Genomic DNA, 17,556 nt, shown 5'->3' with positions numbered 1-17,556 from the left:
ACAGTTATCAAATGGGTGGCTGTTTATTTTATAAAGGAAAGCCTACCCTGTGGAGCTGGTAGTTTAAGTATTTTAAACAAACATTCTCTCCAAACTCTAAAACAGTGCATTTGCCAGGGCTTTTATATGCATTCAGATGTGTAAGAAAAAATAAATAGGAAAGAGGATAATTTAAGCCTTGTCATCAATGGAGTTTCATCTCTGAACTTTAGCACCTGATGCTTATTAATCAGTTGTGGCCTGTCATGTTGGCAGAATCAAAAAATATCCTGCCAGAATTTTGATCAGAGACAAACACCAACTGTATCTATAGAATAAATCCCAATTTGCTGCACAAATTTCAGGTTGTACAAAAACCTCTCTTGATCTGCAGAAGGATAAGACGTTCAGCGTTGGTGCAGGGCTGAAAGGCCCTGACGTGCAGTGAAAACAAATGCCTGCCCTCTTACAGGCCTGGTGCACATAGCACCCATTTGCTGATGAGTTGCATTGATTCTGTGAAGTGTCCCATGAAATAGGCCTTCAGAGCAGCAAAAAACCACCCTGAAAGAGGACAACCACTGTGAAAGCTACAGAACCTTCTTTGTGTCTTTGCTCTTCCCTTTGAACCGAGGCCTTAGCCATGAACACACACAGCAGGATGGAGGGAAGCTGTGGTTATTCACTATATCTTGCGGTCACTTTCTTCATTCACCTGGCTCTGTATCTGTATTCTGAAATTTCAGAGCCAAATTCACACCTTTAAATCAGCTGGAACTCTACTGCACATCAGGCAGACTATTATGGCAGCAAGATGCTGGATTAGCAGTTACAGGTGGCCAATACAGATCTCTGTCACAGGGGGTAAGAGAAGAGAAGTCTTTTCTGAAAGTTTCAAGATAAAATAAGCTGGTTCAAAAGTTCTGTTTGGACTTCCCCTCCCTGCCTTTTTCACATTTTTTTCTAAGTTATCTAAATAGGGGTAGGAAAGGAAAAGGGGGAAAATTCCACAACAGAAGAAGGAAAAAGCCAAATAACATCTCAAAGGGATGCTAAAAAGCAGTCCATGCATATACAGCCTACAAAGTTTGAGCTTTCTAGCTGTCTCCACTTGCTCATTCACAGACCTGCCATCTGTGCAATTTTTTCCATGTACTTCAAGCCCATACTGCGACTAGAGATGTCGAACCTTACTTTCCCCCCCACCCCCATGGAAAATTGGATTTTTAATTAGAGGAAAATGTCTATTTTCCCTGAACTTCATAATTACATTTTTTTCACCCTAGTCATTTCCCAAATGAGCACAAAGCTCATTTGGGAAAATTTTACCTGAATAGTTTTGTTCGCCTAAACTGGGGGGGTGGGGGTGGAGATAAGTGAGGGCAAGGGGGAAGTTTTTTCTACATTTATGTTTTGGAATAAAGGTCTAGATTTCCTGAAAATGTTGAGATAAGGAGTGTGGTAAAGTCTGCAAATTACACAGAAAAATTAAATCAAATACACAAGTGTGTTAATATTTGGTGAACACTTCCCTCTCCAAGGAAGGGGTTGGTCCATGGTACAAGCCAGCCCATTCCTCTCCTCCCTGCACTCAGATGTAATTCTCCAGATGACTCAAACAAGACCATTTCTGTGCTGAATTGCTGGATGGTATCTAATGCAGACCTTCACTGATTTCATATTTATCCATACAACCCTTCCTGAAGGCAGCCCGAGTCACAAGCCAAGCCTCCATTGTAAAAACAGAATCACCAAGCGCTTTCAATCCAGGAGCAAGAAGCCCAACTCAGCTCCACTATTGCAAATAGTAACCATCTCACAGACTTCAATGAGAGCAAAACCAGTCCCTCCAGTGCTATATATGCTTGTATATATGACAAAGATGGGAACAAAAGGTTCAGTCCAGACCACTTAACTAACAGGCCTAGGCTGAATCCAACTTCTACTTAAGGCTAAAGTACTACAAATACAACAAGGGCAAAAGGGGTTTGTTTCTGAAAATGTAAAGTTACTTACAGGTTGGGCATGCTTCACTATAAACCAGGGCTGGTGCAGGTGTGCAAAATACAGAGGCAATTTTCACCTGTTATTTTATATGCAAGCGGAACCTGTCCCAGTGGCAACCATCTGATGTTCCCAGGTATCAGTCTTGTGTTCAGGACTTAGCCCTGTTCACAGATTAACTAGATTTATTTTTAATAGAGAATTCAATTAGTAGGGGTTTTTTATTAATGTTTTTCTTGCATGGCTCCTGAAACTTTCTGTATATGTTCCACCACAGCTAACAAATGTCTTTCAGGAAGCAGACGCTGCAGATATGGTCAGGACATAGTGACCTGTAAAAGGTAAAAGAGAGGTGGTAGCTAGGAGAAAGGAAGAGGGGGAATTCAAGCAATTCAGAATGTGAGCCAAAGACTCACCGAATCCAGAAGGCTTTGGATAAAACTTGTGCTAAAGTTAGACAGGTATCTTTGCACACTACAAGTAAAAGGGGCAGAACCAATCCTTTCTTTCTTCTTTATACTGAGAGGAGAGGAGAGGAGACACAGGAAAAACAGGACTAAGTGCAAGCAAACATATATGGAAGAGCCCTTGAAAGAAGTTTCATGGATGGAGTCGTGATAGGAAGAAAAATGGCATGGTCCTGCAAGAAGATCAAGAAATAGTGCAGGCAGCTTGGCTGGATTGGCTCAGCAATGAGGGTCCAGTAGCCAGAGACAGCCATCAAAAGGGGAGGAAATCCGCATCCTTTGGTAGCTAAGCCTTTTGCTGGAGCCATCTGCCAGCAGCACTGCTGGTGGAGACAGAGCTGCCCCAAACGATGCTCTCTCAACCTCTGCGTGCTGTGCAGTGCTGGGAACACAGAGCCGAACTTACTTCCCTGCATCCTAACTCAAACCCCAGGGGGAAAGGAGACAGACTGGCCCCTCTTAAGTTGTTTACTTATCAGTAAATATAATGAAATAATCTTCTGCTGCTAGCCTTTCTGAGTACCAGTTCTAGAAAACCTATCCTGAGCCTGCAGCAGTGTTTGTGTCCTGTTCCCCAACCCCTTGTCCCAAAAAGAGGAAAAATCCAACTGGAAATAAACTTTAAATAAGGCTTAAAAGCATGGCAGCCTAGGAGCGCTTCGGAAAAATTCCTTTCCTTGGCTCCAGGAAACGCTTTCATAGGAATAGCCATTGTCAGCACTTTACGCTTCAACAAAAGCAGTTCATGGTAAGAATGAAAAAAATTAGAGTTTTGGAAGTTTCAGTAAACTGCACTTAATTTTGAAAGGGGGAAAAAATGGCCACAGACTATATTATGAGGAAAAGTGTCCTCCCAACTAAAAAGAATGATTAGTTCAGGCAGAAAAAGTCCTCCGAAATAAAGTTACATCCGACGTGCTCCACTGTGCATACTGCTAAATCTTACCCATTCCATTTCCACCTGCACATGGGCTTTGCTTCCTCTTTCACACTCACCCCTCAGATGTGGAAATAATAAAGGAGAAATGAGACACCGCTATTGTTTTCTAAACCATACCAGCTTCTTCTGAATTTATTGTCAAGATCTATTTTTTGGCAGGGATAACAAGAAAGGTCAAACTGGAACACAGCTGCAGGTGTGCAGCTACAATCCAAGCCACTGCTTTGTGTAGTGATGAATGAAAACATGGGGGTTTTTTAAACTCTGCCTAACAATCCAGAGGCTCTTTTATCTCTCCTTGAGGGACATTGGAGGGGAGCTGCTCAGCTGCTGCTCTATCGGATACATTTGGTCCTGCTGACTTCAGGGCTGGGAAGCTTTATATTACAGCTGATCTGTAAATCTGGTCCTTTCTCCTTTAGTTTTCATGCATCTTACATATGGTGCTGGAAAAGCAAATAAGAACAAACTAATCTGAAATCAAAACCAAGTCAGCACTGAAAGGAGACTAGAATAAGGTTTTGATATTTTCATTGTTACAAGAATACAGAGAAGCTCTTTATGTGAAGGGAGTGCTCAGCAACAAAAACAGTGCAAGTGCTGTGAGGTATGCAGGAATACTGACACTTTCACTAAAAGACACTGATTTAGGACTTACACTTTTTTTTAATCATGCATTCAAGCTGGTGTCTCGCATTACACCTTACAGATCCCATTTGTGAGTATAACAGAACTTGCACTGAGCATTTTAGAAATTTGTTATTTCAGGGAGGAAGGACCTGAAACCCAGCAAGAAGGTGGGACACAACTCTGCCTGCATTGCTGGGGAGACAGCAGAGATCTAAGAACACCTAGTCTTGTATGATTCATTTTGTTACTGCAGAAATATCTATTTCCTTTCCACTGTTGCCTCTCAATGTCACCACTACACAAAGGTCCTTGAAACAACTTCGCTCCCAACAGTTCCCACTCTGACACCAAAACAAGTGACTTTATCACAAGAATTCATCTTCTGGTTGGGGAGGAAAAAAAACCCCTCAGCTCTCCCAGAAAGCAACGTGAACTTCTGCCACATTCTTGAGCTGGTGAATGGGACTGAACACTTTAGAAAATGCAGGCTATTTCATTTATTTGCTTCAATGGGAACACAAGTCAGAAAATTCAGCTGTCTTTGTGTCTGCCTCAAAAGCCTGAAATTCAGACTGAAAGCTACCAAGGGCACGCCCGTGCTGCTGGCGCACATCACCGAGCTGGTTCTGCCAATGCACAAACTAGAAACTGCAGGAAGGCCAGCACAGTCACTTTTCAGGAGGATCAGCAGCCCAGGTTGACACTTAAGCAAACAACGGGGTTTTGCCACTGACCTTAAGCTGAAAATACTTATGGCTGGTCACCTAATTGACTGACAGTTGGGGCAACGCCATGGTGTTGTCTTTGACCACTGAAGTGATTAGGTCCAGTACCTTAAAAAGCCTGTAATCTCTAACCAGCTTGGCAGCTCAACACCTTTTGACGATGAAGAAATCCAAGTCCTTTGCAAATCTTACCCAGCATCTCGACTTCAGGCTCCAGCTCTGGAAGATCTTGCCCTTAAATCAAAATCATATCCTGGAAATATTCCAAGTAGGTGTACCTCAAGCTTCTTTCTAGAAATGCCAACCTATAGGCATAAATAGGCCAGCTCTGCCCCAACTACTAGGCCAGTGACTTCAACACAACTACAAGCAGCAGTATCCAAAATATATACTAAATATATAAACACACAGACTGGACTATGCTGTGCCTTTGCTACAAGTCCTACAATCATGGCAATTTTGTTAAGTATTAGAAATATGCTTTTAGAGCCTCTAGATTCCAGTACTCATCACTATGGTTTAAGCACAAATGTTGTCTCTTAGTTATTCAAATAACCTTTGTTCCTGAAGCATTAATGTCCCCAGAAGCTACCACACCTTTTTTTGGCTGGAGAACTGAGGCACAGGCTTATGATATGTTCAAGGCCATGTAAAAAGATATTAATAGTGAAAATTTAGGTCATGGCCAGCATCTGGTGTAGATTATTTACAAATAAGTTGGCTCTCTAAAAAAAAAAAGAGAGAAAATAATAGTTTTTAAGTTTGTTTACAAAGTTGCCACATGTTATTTCCACTATTTTATTAAGAGCACATGGAGCCATGCTTCCAAACAGCAGCATTAAAAATAGACTAGGATTCACAGTGGATGAAATTCAAGCTTTGGTTTTGATAAGCATCCAGAAGTTAGGATTAGCCAAACTACTTTGGTCAGCCAAGAATTTATAGTAAGACATTTATTATGGAAAGCTAGAGTATGAGAAACCTGAACAGAAGCAAGCCATAGTCTTCCAACCAAATCCATCTACCATGTAAAGATGGCATGGGCTGCCAAGGCTCAACATACAGGACACCTTGCAGGAGAGATAGGAAGTCATCAGCTACACGCACTGGACTTAGAATGGAGCATAGCATCCAGGTCAACGTAAAGGGAGACAGATGGTTTCCTTTGGGTAGCTGTCCTTGATAAGAGCTCCAGTTCCCATGGATTGATGTCAGGCCTTGGTCAGCCTTTATCCACTGTTGCCTGTAAGACCTAACTTTGCACAGTCATCATGCACTCGACACTGGGTAAACCTTTGGCTTGCTGAAATCAGTATCAGCACTGCTGACAGCATCACATCAACCATAAAACACACCCATTTGGACACCAAGAGTTTTTGTAAACTTGTACAGAACAGTATGTTACTGATATCTTGCCACTGAAAGGCAGGAAGGAGAATGAAAAATGTCCAAGCAGTTTGATCTGAAGAATTCAAAAAAGGTCAAGCGTGCTTTATTACAGACCAGTTGTTTGCACCAAAACCCGTTTGCCTGACCAAAGATTTACATCTGGTAATGACACCTCCTGATGATGGCTGGAACAAAATGTTTTCCAAAAGCCCCCAAAATGGGTTGAATGAGAATACCCTGGAACTGGCAAAAATACACTGTGTCCTAAATTAAAACATAACTATGAGCCTAAATAAAGAGATGTGGTTAGTGGCTGTCTGCTCATCCCCACTTCGTTGGCTCATCTTAGCTTATAGGTTATTAAAGAGAGAAGCCTTTCTTTCCTCCTGCAGCCAGGAGCATGGCAGCAGTCTCAGACAGGTTCAGAAGAGCAGCTGCTAGGTTTTCCCAACAGCAGCAGATCCCATAAACCTCAGCCACAGTGCCAGTGTACACAGGAACACCAGACAGGGCAGATGATGTCAGATAAGGATTTGTCTTTTATACCAGCACTAAATTTTCCCTGTGAAATAGCCTAGCTTGTGGATGTGTCAGAGGAAGAGCTGAAAAACTATTAGCCTACCAGGGAGTGATTTCTGAAATGCCTGGCTCTTTTTTTCACTTCCATTCATTGCATAGGTAAGCCCCCCCCAAAAAAATAACTGAGAATGTTCACTGCTTACACTGGGTTAGGTTGTATATTGTCATCTGAAGACACTGGCCGGCTTACAGAGGAATAAAGGGGGTGCATCCAGTATTTAGGAATTCATCAAAAATTGCAGATTAAAAGAACAAGAGCACATCCGAAAAGAATAGAGCTCCAGCCACATGATATCTGCCAAAATCAGGACTCTACAGGAAGGAGATCATAACTGGAGAGCTTTTCTGAGCATGAGTGGGTGACCTTCGCACAATTGCATGGACGGGACGCTTGCACATAGATTTTTCCATCTGATTTTTAAACAGAGAGTAAAGGTCAGATGTGCAGATACTGACTGAGAACAGAGGTAAAACATAGCTTAACCCAAACCTTGCTGTGTGCAATTTCAGGACAAGACTAACTACCTGTCTGCACATCTGTAAGAAATGTGTGAGTTTACCTTCGAACCACAACCCTCTGTTCAGAAGCCTGGTACTAAGATGTACTGAAACAGCTTGCTGTCTTTTTAGGACTCTGGCTAACATGTAATCCTGCCAGGCTTCTGCAGACCTGGAAATGGTTGGACCTGTTTCTGTCACAGCCAGGAAGGATTACTGCAATTCTTTCTCCTGAGTCTTATTATTTTTACAGAAATTTCAGTTCACCCGAAAATAAAGCTGAAGACATTACCATGGGCAGAATATCTGGCACTTTAAAGAACAAGGCAGACCCACCCATTGCAAAACCAAAATACTGATGCCAGATTTCAGCCAGATGCTGTTCTGAAATATCTTATCAACAGGGAAAGAAACTCTCATAATTACCTTCCCTCATTACTCTGTACCCTCAGATGAATTTAGGAGACAGGTCTAACACCAATACCCAAGTTACAAATTACTGAGATTTTCTATACCTGGCACAGCCTCTCCATCTGTGACTTTTCTCCACCCAATACCCATTTCTCCTCCATCATCACCATCCACATCATGGCAAATCTTGCTGCTTCCATGTATTGTCGGGGTTTCTTATCTGCTGCAGGTCCTGGCTCCACCACACTGTGGCCAAACCCATACCAGCTTGCATGTTATGTGATCCAACTGGTATAAGTTAGCATTGCTTGGAGGAGTCAGAGGGCAACTACACTTGTTGAAGTTGAGGCCACTTGTTTGCAAAAGGGGCTTACTGGCAAAACAGGGCCAGGCTTTGAGTTTCAAGTTTTAGAAAGTGTTAACCTTTCAAAAATTAGTGTAACTTAATTCCCCCCTCAGATGAATTGTGATCTCATGAGCAGGCAAATCTGTTCAATACGATGAGGATAAGGACAAATGATTTTTCCTTCACCTGCTCTTATGCCTCACCACAAAGGTACAGATGTCCCCATCGTTCTCAAAGCCTGCAGTACAAAAATCAAAGAAGAGGGGAAGTTAAAGCTCTGTTTATGAGGAGTTTAAATTTGTTATAAAAGTTGGTTCTGTCCACCTGGCATCATTTAAGCAAACAGGTGAATATCACTCATTGAAAATAATGGGCTTGAGGCTCCACTCAGCTATAATGGATTTACACTGTTATAACTCTGAACAGACCTACGGGATGTTTATGCCCTACAAATAAACAGAAAGTTGCTTTTCTTTCAGCAAAATACAATCTGTTTCACCCTGATGACTGATGTTTCCACTACGGAAAGAAATCTTAGTCCTACTGGGCTAACCCCAGTATTAGTCAATAATGACTTTTAGACTATTCAGCCAATCTTCTGGGAAAAACAATATTATATATGTGTTTTGCCAAGGCAAAAATCATAAGCAAAAATATCAGACCAGCTGACATAAATTAGCATAGCTCCATTGACATCGGTTGCATAAACTACAAGTTTTGCAATAGAAAAAAAGCAAACTATAGTACTAGTTACAGGAAATAACAGTGACGTTGCAATTAGCATATTATCCTAAATCACTGGTAACAATAGTTGGGATGCTTTCAGTTCTTTCTATATTTTTGTTTTAAGAGCACATAAATTCCCATGGCTACCCATGGCTAATTTGAAAAATAACAACCCCACATAATATGCATGCAAGAAAAAAAAAATGAATCAATTTTTTTAAAATTAATAGGCTATAATTCAGGTTTTTATCAGAATGGGACTCAAGTGGTGTATGGGAAGTTCAGCTTTTGATACATTTCCTAAAGATTACAACAGGTGATGTTGGAGAAGGCTTGGCCAAATCTTTACTCAACTGCTGCAAATGCCTCTTCCCAAATACCCAATTTTGCATGAAAGACAGACCATTCTGTTCAGATTTGCCCAAAACGTGTCCATGGACAAGACCTTTCACTGGTGTCACCCAGAAGCAGCTTTGAATGAATTCACACAAGCTTAGAATCTCATTCAAAAAACTGGCCATCATTTCCCTGTTTGTTTTATCCCTTTACTTTGACCGAGTCTGACCCAGAATTTGCACTTTCTTTCACCAGTGAACCTCCTGTTACACCATGCTGCTAGACTGGGAGGAATTTCATAGCCCCCCCACAGGCACTGGTAACATCACCCTCTCCGCAGAGCTGAAACGCCAGTGACTGAGGGACAGCAAGCATCCCAACGCGTGACTCTTAATCCCAACATGAGACGTGGCTGATTAGCTCTTACCCTTGTCAGCACTACTCCTGCTCAGACATGACCAATCTGCCTGCTGGACTGCAGATGTGAACTCATTAAGCTAAAAGGAAACATGACTTTGATTCCGACCAAGCCAACTGTAAATAGAATACCAATGTTTTATGATGACTTTTCTTTCCAATCTTATAGGAGACAAGATCTGAACATGTAGTATTTGGCCACTAAACCCTGAAATAAGGCTGAGGCAGTCTGCAAGGATGTCATGCTGAAAGCTAGGACAGGGAAATGCAGACTCTTACCAAGGTACCAATGCAAAGCCTCCAGCTCTGTACTGGCTTCCTTCCTCACTCTCCACAGAGAGGGAAGAAGCTGATGACGTGGTGGGCTGGACAGACACACACAGAAAACACGGAGCATTGCAGTATCTATAAAAAGATCTGAATTTGGTTAAGGAAAGCCAATACAGTCTACCCTCAGAATGGGTCCTCCATGCCTAAGAGAGCTAACGTGGGAGAAGCTACGATGGAAAAGCCAGTGTATGAAACCTGTCATATTTTCCACCAAAAATGGAATTTCTAGTCAAAGTCCCTTTTTACGGAGAAGTTTTATTTTTTTATGATTTAAAAACTATTCCTGTTCTGTACTGGGACAAATCCACAGCAATTTCAAATATGGGTGGAAAAGGAAGAGAGAGGTCCTCTACCCATTCTGACCTACTTATCTGGCTGTTTATTTAGGTGAGAGAAAGTAAACAAAAGTGAATGCAGAAGCCCTGTCTTAACAGACTGGGCTTGTTCCTGGACTTGCTGCACAGCTTGGAGGAGAGAACCTCAGAGTCCATTATCTGGCACAAGGAGGCAACAACACTAAATAAATTTGGTACATCTCCAAAAGTGCTCAGCTGAGATGTTCAACACTGGTCTAGGAATTTATTTCACACAACTCCCATTGAACTTAAGTACAGCATGGCTTAAAAAAACCCGACCAAACAAAACCAACAACAAAAACCAAAGCACTGAATCTCACGGGGACATGGCAGAGAGTAAGCAATGCACAAAAACTTTTAAAATGTTGAAATGGACCATACACTTATAGACAAGGTTTCATATTTTCTGTGCAAAAAATAAACTGGAAGTAGAGCTAGAGAAAAAAAAAAAAATCAGAAAATGGTTTAAGTGACAGGTTTTTAACAATTACTTTTTCTATAAATGTGATCAGTATTGTTTTGACATTTTAGTTAATTCTTTTGCTTCTCCTGCTCTTAAAAATGCTTTTCTGATTTTCTTCTTCCATAATTTGTTTTCCTTTTTCTCTCCTATTTTTTTTCTACTGCTCTTTTTCAGTTTATAGTTAAAAAAACAGGAAGACCAATCTGTGGACAGGGGAGAAAGAAAAAGTAAAGCCATACAACAGGAGGAATAAAAAAAACACAACACAAAAACCAGAAAATACTCACTTTTCATATGTCAATTAAAAAAGAAATTATCTTTTTCAAAAAGCAATCTCCAATTTAGGGGGAAAAAAGTTATTTTTCAAGACACAGCCTGCACAAGCCCAGCAGTCTTTGCTTATTTCTAAAAATGAGGTCATGGCTCAATGCGGTCACCTTTTAAAATCTTTCCATTACAGAAACACTCATTTGGGGTGACTGTAGGACCATACCCAACCAAGATCACATCAAATTTTTGCACTGATAGAAATTTAGCAGATACAAGGATAAAGCTTTTGGGGCCAAATCCCCACCTGGAATAAATGGATTTATCTACACTGCAGAGCTCTACTGATCTCAACCAGCTGAGGGTCCGGCCCTTTGTGATTCAACCTATTGTTATAACTCAGCCCAGCCAGTTCATGCCCTGGCTTGCTCTGACACCCCATAAACTTGAACATTTCAAAGGAGCAGTGCACAATGACCCTACCAGGTTGTCTACTGTCTCCAATTACCCTGTGCTAATCTGCAGCTGTTCCTCATCAAAAAAGTAAAGAAATAAGCCCTACTAATCACAACCTGAAAGTCCAAGAAGAATTTTTCCTCTCTACTTTGCATATTTGAATGCTGATTTGCTTATCTCCCAGCCAGTGCTAGTTATAAAGTTATTAACCTCTTTGTGAATTTCATTCACATCACAACCTGATTCTTTTACCTGCTGACATGCAAAGGCATGATGAGTACTCTATTTAAGAGGTGGAGTATTCAGCATAGGAAACATTATTACTGGGAGACATTATCCAACACCGTTATCCACAATTTCTCATCAGCTGAAAAATCATATTGAATTCAGAAAATTGCTAGGCTTGTGTTCTAGTGAAACAGTTTAACAACTATGTTTATTTACAACTCTGCTTATCTAACTCACTGTAAATAAGATTAAATAAGTGAACTGATGTTATTTGTCAATAGGAAAGCTCGCACACCAATAATTCTGCCTCCTAAAACCACATACAGCAGGGTCAGTTGGTGGTCCTCTTCTGACATGTGACAGGGCCACCCCTACTTTATATATACACACCACGATGTCATAAAGCAAACACTGCAGATAAGAGGTGTTTCTGCCAAATTTGTTAACTGGAGAACAGGTCAGCCAGCAGACAGCGCGCCTCTTGGAGAAGGCTCAGTTCTGCACGAGAACTATCACTGCTGCTGGCAACAGTCACCTGTTTTATTTTTGGGAGGCAAGGAAAACAAAACAGCCTTTCTGAAGCACAGGTCTGACACAAATTTTGCTGAAGTTAACGGAAATGCTTCCTGTTAATTTCTGTGAGCTTTGGATCAATTCCTGTGTTTGGCAACTGAAATGATGCTTGTGTGCTGGAGATAGGAGTAGCTGCAAATACATCCAGTAACTGAGAAGCAGGGTCCTCTGCGAGTGCAGAGAGTAGTGCAGTCAAAAGTACTGCTGAGAGAAAGCAGGTGTTCAGAAAGAGACATAAACCAAAGTTTTGCATTATTTCTCCTTATTAATAGCACTACTTTTAGTAATATCCTCTGGAGTATACCTAAAAAAGTTATAGCTGTGTTTAGTTTGCTCACCTAAAATGACAGATAGAGGGGGGACATAAATCCAAGCAACAAAATTACCAATAAATGCTAGTCTCTGTGGTACTTGTGGAGTGAAAGTGCTACTGCAGAGGTTTGATTTTGTACAAGCATACAGTACCTGATGGCTCAGAAAGTCCAAAGATCATGGGGAACTAGCTGCAGCGTTACATCTTCCTATCCCCACGTTTCTAACACACACACGTGCAAAATTGTAACAGCTAAAGATGACACACAGCTCAAACTGAGTTTTGCCCCTGATGAGGAAAGAACTTGGCGTCACACACCACAGACTATTCTAGGGCTTTGCCAGAGCTACTGATTTGTGTGCAAAGTAGTCAAATGCTGCTATGACACAAAGCAATGTAAAAGCTGAAAGAATTGCACCTTTGCTTGTACAATTCAACCATGTGGATTAACTCGTGTATTTAAATATTACAGAATAACCTTTCATACCAGTTCAATTCTCTTTTCATATGGTACCTCAAACACCTGGATATCTTAACTACATTTCACCAAAGTAGAAAAACTATTCAAGCATAAATCTTCTTAGCATAACCGTCCACAACGGAGGTGAGGAACAAGCAGAAGAAATTCAGCGTGCCTCTGCTTTAGTTTCACAGGTACACGCACATCTTGTTGCGCTCTTGCACCACAACGGGGGGAGAAAAATTCAAACTCAGCAGCTGTTACTGTACGCATTGTAATTAATGACAGCTAAGGTTCAAGAGAGAAGTAAAACAGATATAGATAACTGATATAGGTAAGCATCCTTCCCACTGTAAAACACAATTAGGCAGAGGAGTAATGATAAGAATCTGCAGAATACAAACATTAATATTTGGCCACAGGGACATGCAATTAAATGAATCACTTGCAGGCACATGAATGCAATGGACAGGGCAACAACTGGATCCAGCTCCTAAGACTAATTTCTCATGCTTTCCTGGTCCAACAGTATTAGTCTACTGTAGTTATTCGAGTTCTTTTAAAGAAGGATATTTCCCCCATACAGTAAAATAAAATAGTTTTCTGCTTGTTTAAAGAAACACGCTGTAAAAAATGAAATGCAGCTTGCTAGAAGTAGTATGTCAATGCATTAGAAATACAGCAGGCAGCTACTGGGCATTACTGGCAAAGGTATTAGCTGACATCACTGACAACCAACCAGAGAGCTTCACGGTGTCCCAAATTCCTAAGCTATTTCATAATCAGAAAGAGTACACTGCACCTCTGCTCCTCCTCCCTTCCAGGCCTCCTCTGGAAAACCCTCACAAGTTGCCAAAGTCCGAAGGACGCTCCACAGAGCGCAGGGCATCGGGATGACTGCCCACCTGGATGTGAACCTGGGATTTAAGTCAGCTATATTGTTTCAGAAAAGTCTGACTAAAAAAACCAAGGCAATACTCTCACTCGTATAAATGACCCCACTTCAAGCTCAGACATCGATTTCAGCTGTTTGAGTACTGCACGCACCTATTTTTTGCATGGGGGGGGAAATCACAGAAAGTAATAAAGCTTTGTAATGGGGTTTTGCTGGATGGAATGAAAATGCAAATTTCCTGTTTATTTTTGTAAATGAATAAACAGAAAAGTTTCACCAGCTAGCCTGACACACGCTGAACTTTTGCAAACCTTTGAAAAGAACACTGACAATTTGTACTTCAACTTTTTTTTTGGGGGGGGGGGGGGGGGGGGGGGGGGAGGCAGCAGAAGAAGAGGGGCAGAGTTAATGATTTCTCCAAATCTTTTGCAAAATGGTTTCTTTGTGGTTTGGGTTTTTTTTTTTTCTTAGTTCTAAAATGTTTCTTTTCAATCCTCCTCTTTCACTTAAGGGGTGTTCCAAAATTTTTATTTATTTTTTAACCTGATTTATCAAGAGCTGCTGATTGGCTGCTGAGCCTAGCAGATTAGTAAGGCAATTCAGTAGTGAATTCAGGTCTTTGTCCTGTATGTGAGCATATGTGTGTGTGTAAATTTTTCATATATAGGTACACTAGTTTACAGTTTTTTTAATGATTTGTATGAACTTTTAAGTCCACAGTCTTAGCCTGATGATGCAACTCCAGTTCCTATAAAACACTAGAAGACATACAGACATACACAGAAGGCTGCAGAAATCAGAAGATCTGTGCAACTCCCACTGAGCTGTAAATCTAAAATCCTCTGCTGTCACTACAGAGACTCCTATCGATCTTGGAGCGCCCGGTAGGAAACAGGGCATATCGTACAGGACATATCATTCCTCAATGCACTGCACAGCCTCTGTCAACAGAGCCAAAATACAGAATGCAGCATTTCTTCCACAGCAGTTATAACTCAGGCTGCGGAAATAGTGAATATTTCCATTGGGTGACCAGGGGAAAAAAGCCCAGCTCAGTTGTGTCAAATGTAAACTTTGGGGTTTACAGACTAAGAAAAAATCGTTCCCGATCAGCCCACAATGTTGGATTCCAAGTGATTTTTGCTCTAAACTATAACCCTTAAATTTTGCATTTGACAAACCTAAGTTTTCCGAAGAAGTTAGTCTATAACCTTTTACACTTTTCTCTTTAGTTAGGTCCCTTTATATGTTCAAAATTTGTTACAGAAATTAAAAAGCCGAGAGTTCTATCCAGGTAAAACCTACCTTAGACATTTCAAATTTCCAAAAATATAGATATAGTGATAAAGCACTGAAAAAAGTTTCAAAATCTCTTCCACCCACACAGTGCTTTTAGCCAAAATTATTTAGCGGTTTGTCCCAACCTTATAGAGAATGCATCTATTTCAGCAAATCTGCTATTCCTTGAAGTAACTATTTTGTTCAACAAGCACTTCAACAGACATACTGAAAAACACATTAAGCTTGAACCCAGGATGGAAAAATAAACCTTCATTTTCCCAAAATGAGCAGCGAAGCTCTATAAAGAAGAATACTGCTGCTTGCCTACGAAGCACGCCTTTTTCTTCTGAGACAATCAGGTAGAGCACTGCCCTGGGGTTAAAGACCAGGCTAAATTATCACAGCAGTGGGAGAACAGAAGAAAATGACTGGTGCTGTGTTTGCAAGACTCTCCAGCTGAGCTCTGACAGAGGCCAGCACATTTCTGCCAGGGATCTTACCTGCAAAGCATAGTCGCAGTACTCATCTATCCACTCCCTGGTAGCCATTTCCAGCACAAGAGGACCAGGTGCTCAGCCTACCAAGGGGCTTCGGTGCCTCCCTGATCAGCAGGCAGGACCCAAAGGCACATGCAACAGGAGGTAAAGAGTTAGAAAAAAAAGCTACAATTTCTCCCTATTCATTAATGTTTTTAAGGAAAAGCAGAGAAAAGTGAGAGAACTCCAAAAAGAGAAACAGCAACACCGAAACCTTTGCACCTTGTTTTATCTTTAAAAGGAGCAACTCACTGTAGATGCACTCCTCTCATTCGCCTACTGACACACAACTACATTACTCATCACTCAAATGGCTACTGAATTTAAATCATTAGACAACAACATTATTCACCTGTCTGTGCTGATCCCACACATTGTACCGGGAGAAGGGTTTTGGGTATTTTTGTTTGGTTTTTTTAATTTGTTTGGTTTTTTGCAAGGGTCTTGCACAAATAGCAGGAATGAATGGGGGAGACCAACCCTAGAGATCTACGGGCAGGCAGCTCCTCTAGAGCCAATGGTGACAGCACACACCATACCTTCTGCTGCACAGAAATTATTTAGTGTGTCCTAGCACACTGGTCCCTGCTCTCCTGGAGTAAAGCTGCCGTAACATCAGGATGTTTAGCCCACAGATAACTGTCAGGAAAGATTTGGAAGAAGTACATTTTGGAATCAGACCTGGGCTGGGCAAGCAAAGATGGAGAAACTTCAAATACCATCAAAAAGTCAGAAAGTGATGGCAGTGTTGAACACGGCTCAGCTTTTATCTTGTTTTAACTAGGTTTTTTGCACCACAGTTTTATGGGCAAAACCAGGTGGCCATACAGTAGAGAACTGACAAGTAGGATGCATTCCTCAGCCCAAACATAGGCGTCTACAAGCTCTTTATCTCAAGTGCCCCTATAATCACAGCAGAGAACAATATACTTTTAAGTCACGTCACCTCCAAGATAGAGGATTAAAACAAGTCATATGAACTGTGCCCAACTATTGCCTATAACTCCTATTGATGATAAAGAGGGCCTAGAGGACTGTATGAGCTGTGGATATCTGCACAGAAAATAGCTGAAGGCAGGCAAGTTGAATTCAGTGACACCAAAAAGCCAGCACTGCTCGCACACGCAACAATTTATCCCTCACTGTGTGCATCGCTCAACCTCCTCCCCCACGAAAAAGACATGATAATTCAATACAGGTTTCCAGGTGTACTAAGCATTCACAGCTCCCTTCAGACTGCTCCATTCGTGGTTTCTCAGCACACCAGTAAGACAGGCCCATGGCTATATAACGATACGCCACTTCATGTCCGTGCTCTGGTTAAGCCTGCAGGAATTGCACAGTAAGTGTTGCAACATACCTGAAGCAAATGGGTAAGAATATCTTTGCATACAAACTCAGAGTCTAGCCTACAGAACAAGACCTCCTTGACCCAGGATTTGGGTGAGGATCTGGCCCTCAAAGCAGTAATGCACCAATAGCAAATGAAGTTAAAAATGTTGTTGGACACTGTCAGAACCGATTTCTTTTTTTCCCCACTTAGCTGTAAATACCAAAGCAGGGTGTAAAATTTAAACAGTGCCTTCTCATTCCTAAAGGGTTTAGGCTGGGACTTTGCCTTTTCCTTGGGAACACCAGGAAAAAAGGATCTCAAGTGAGATTTCCGCTTTCTACCACTTGCTTTATTGAGTCTTTCCTCAATGCATCAGTTGCTGTTGAGTTCGCCTGTGAACAAGGACCTGGGCTTAATCCCACCTGTCAGCCAAGTGCTGCAAACAGCCTCTCTTCATTATCACAGAATCATTTAGGTTGGAAAAGGCCTTTAAGGTCATCAAGTCCAACCGTAAATCTAGCACTGCCAAGTCCACCACTAAACCACGTCCCTAAGCACCTCATCTACACACCCTTTAAATACCCTCCAGGGAAGGCGACTCAACCACTTCCCTGGGCA

The sequence above is a fragment of the Mycteria americana genome, chromosome 3, assembly GCF_035582795.1.
Source record: "Mycteria americana isolate JAX WOST 10 ecotype Jacksonville Zoo and Gardens chromosome 3, USCA_MyAme_1.0, whole genome shotgun sequence".
NCBI classification, from domain to species: domain Eukaryota; kingdom Metazoa; phylum Chordata; class Aves; order Ciconiiformes; family Ciconiidae; genus Mycteria; species Mycteria americana.
Note: the sequence above shows the minus strand (reverse complement) of the source record.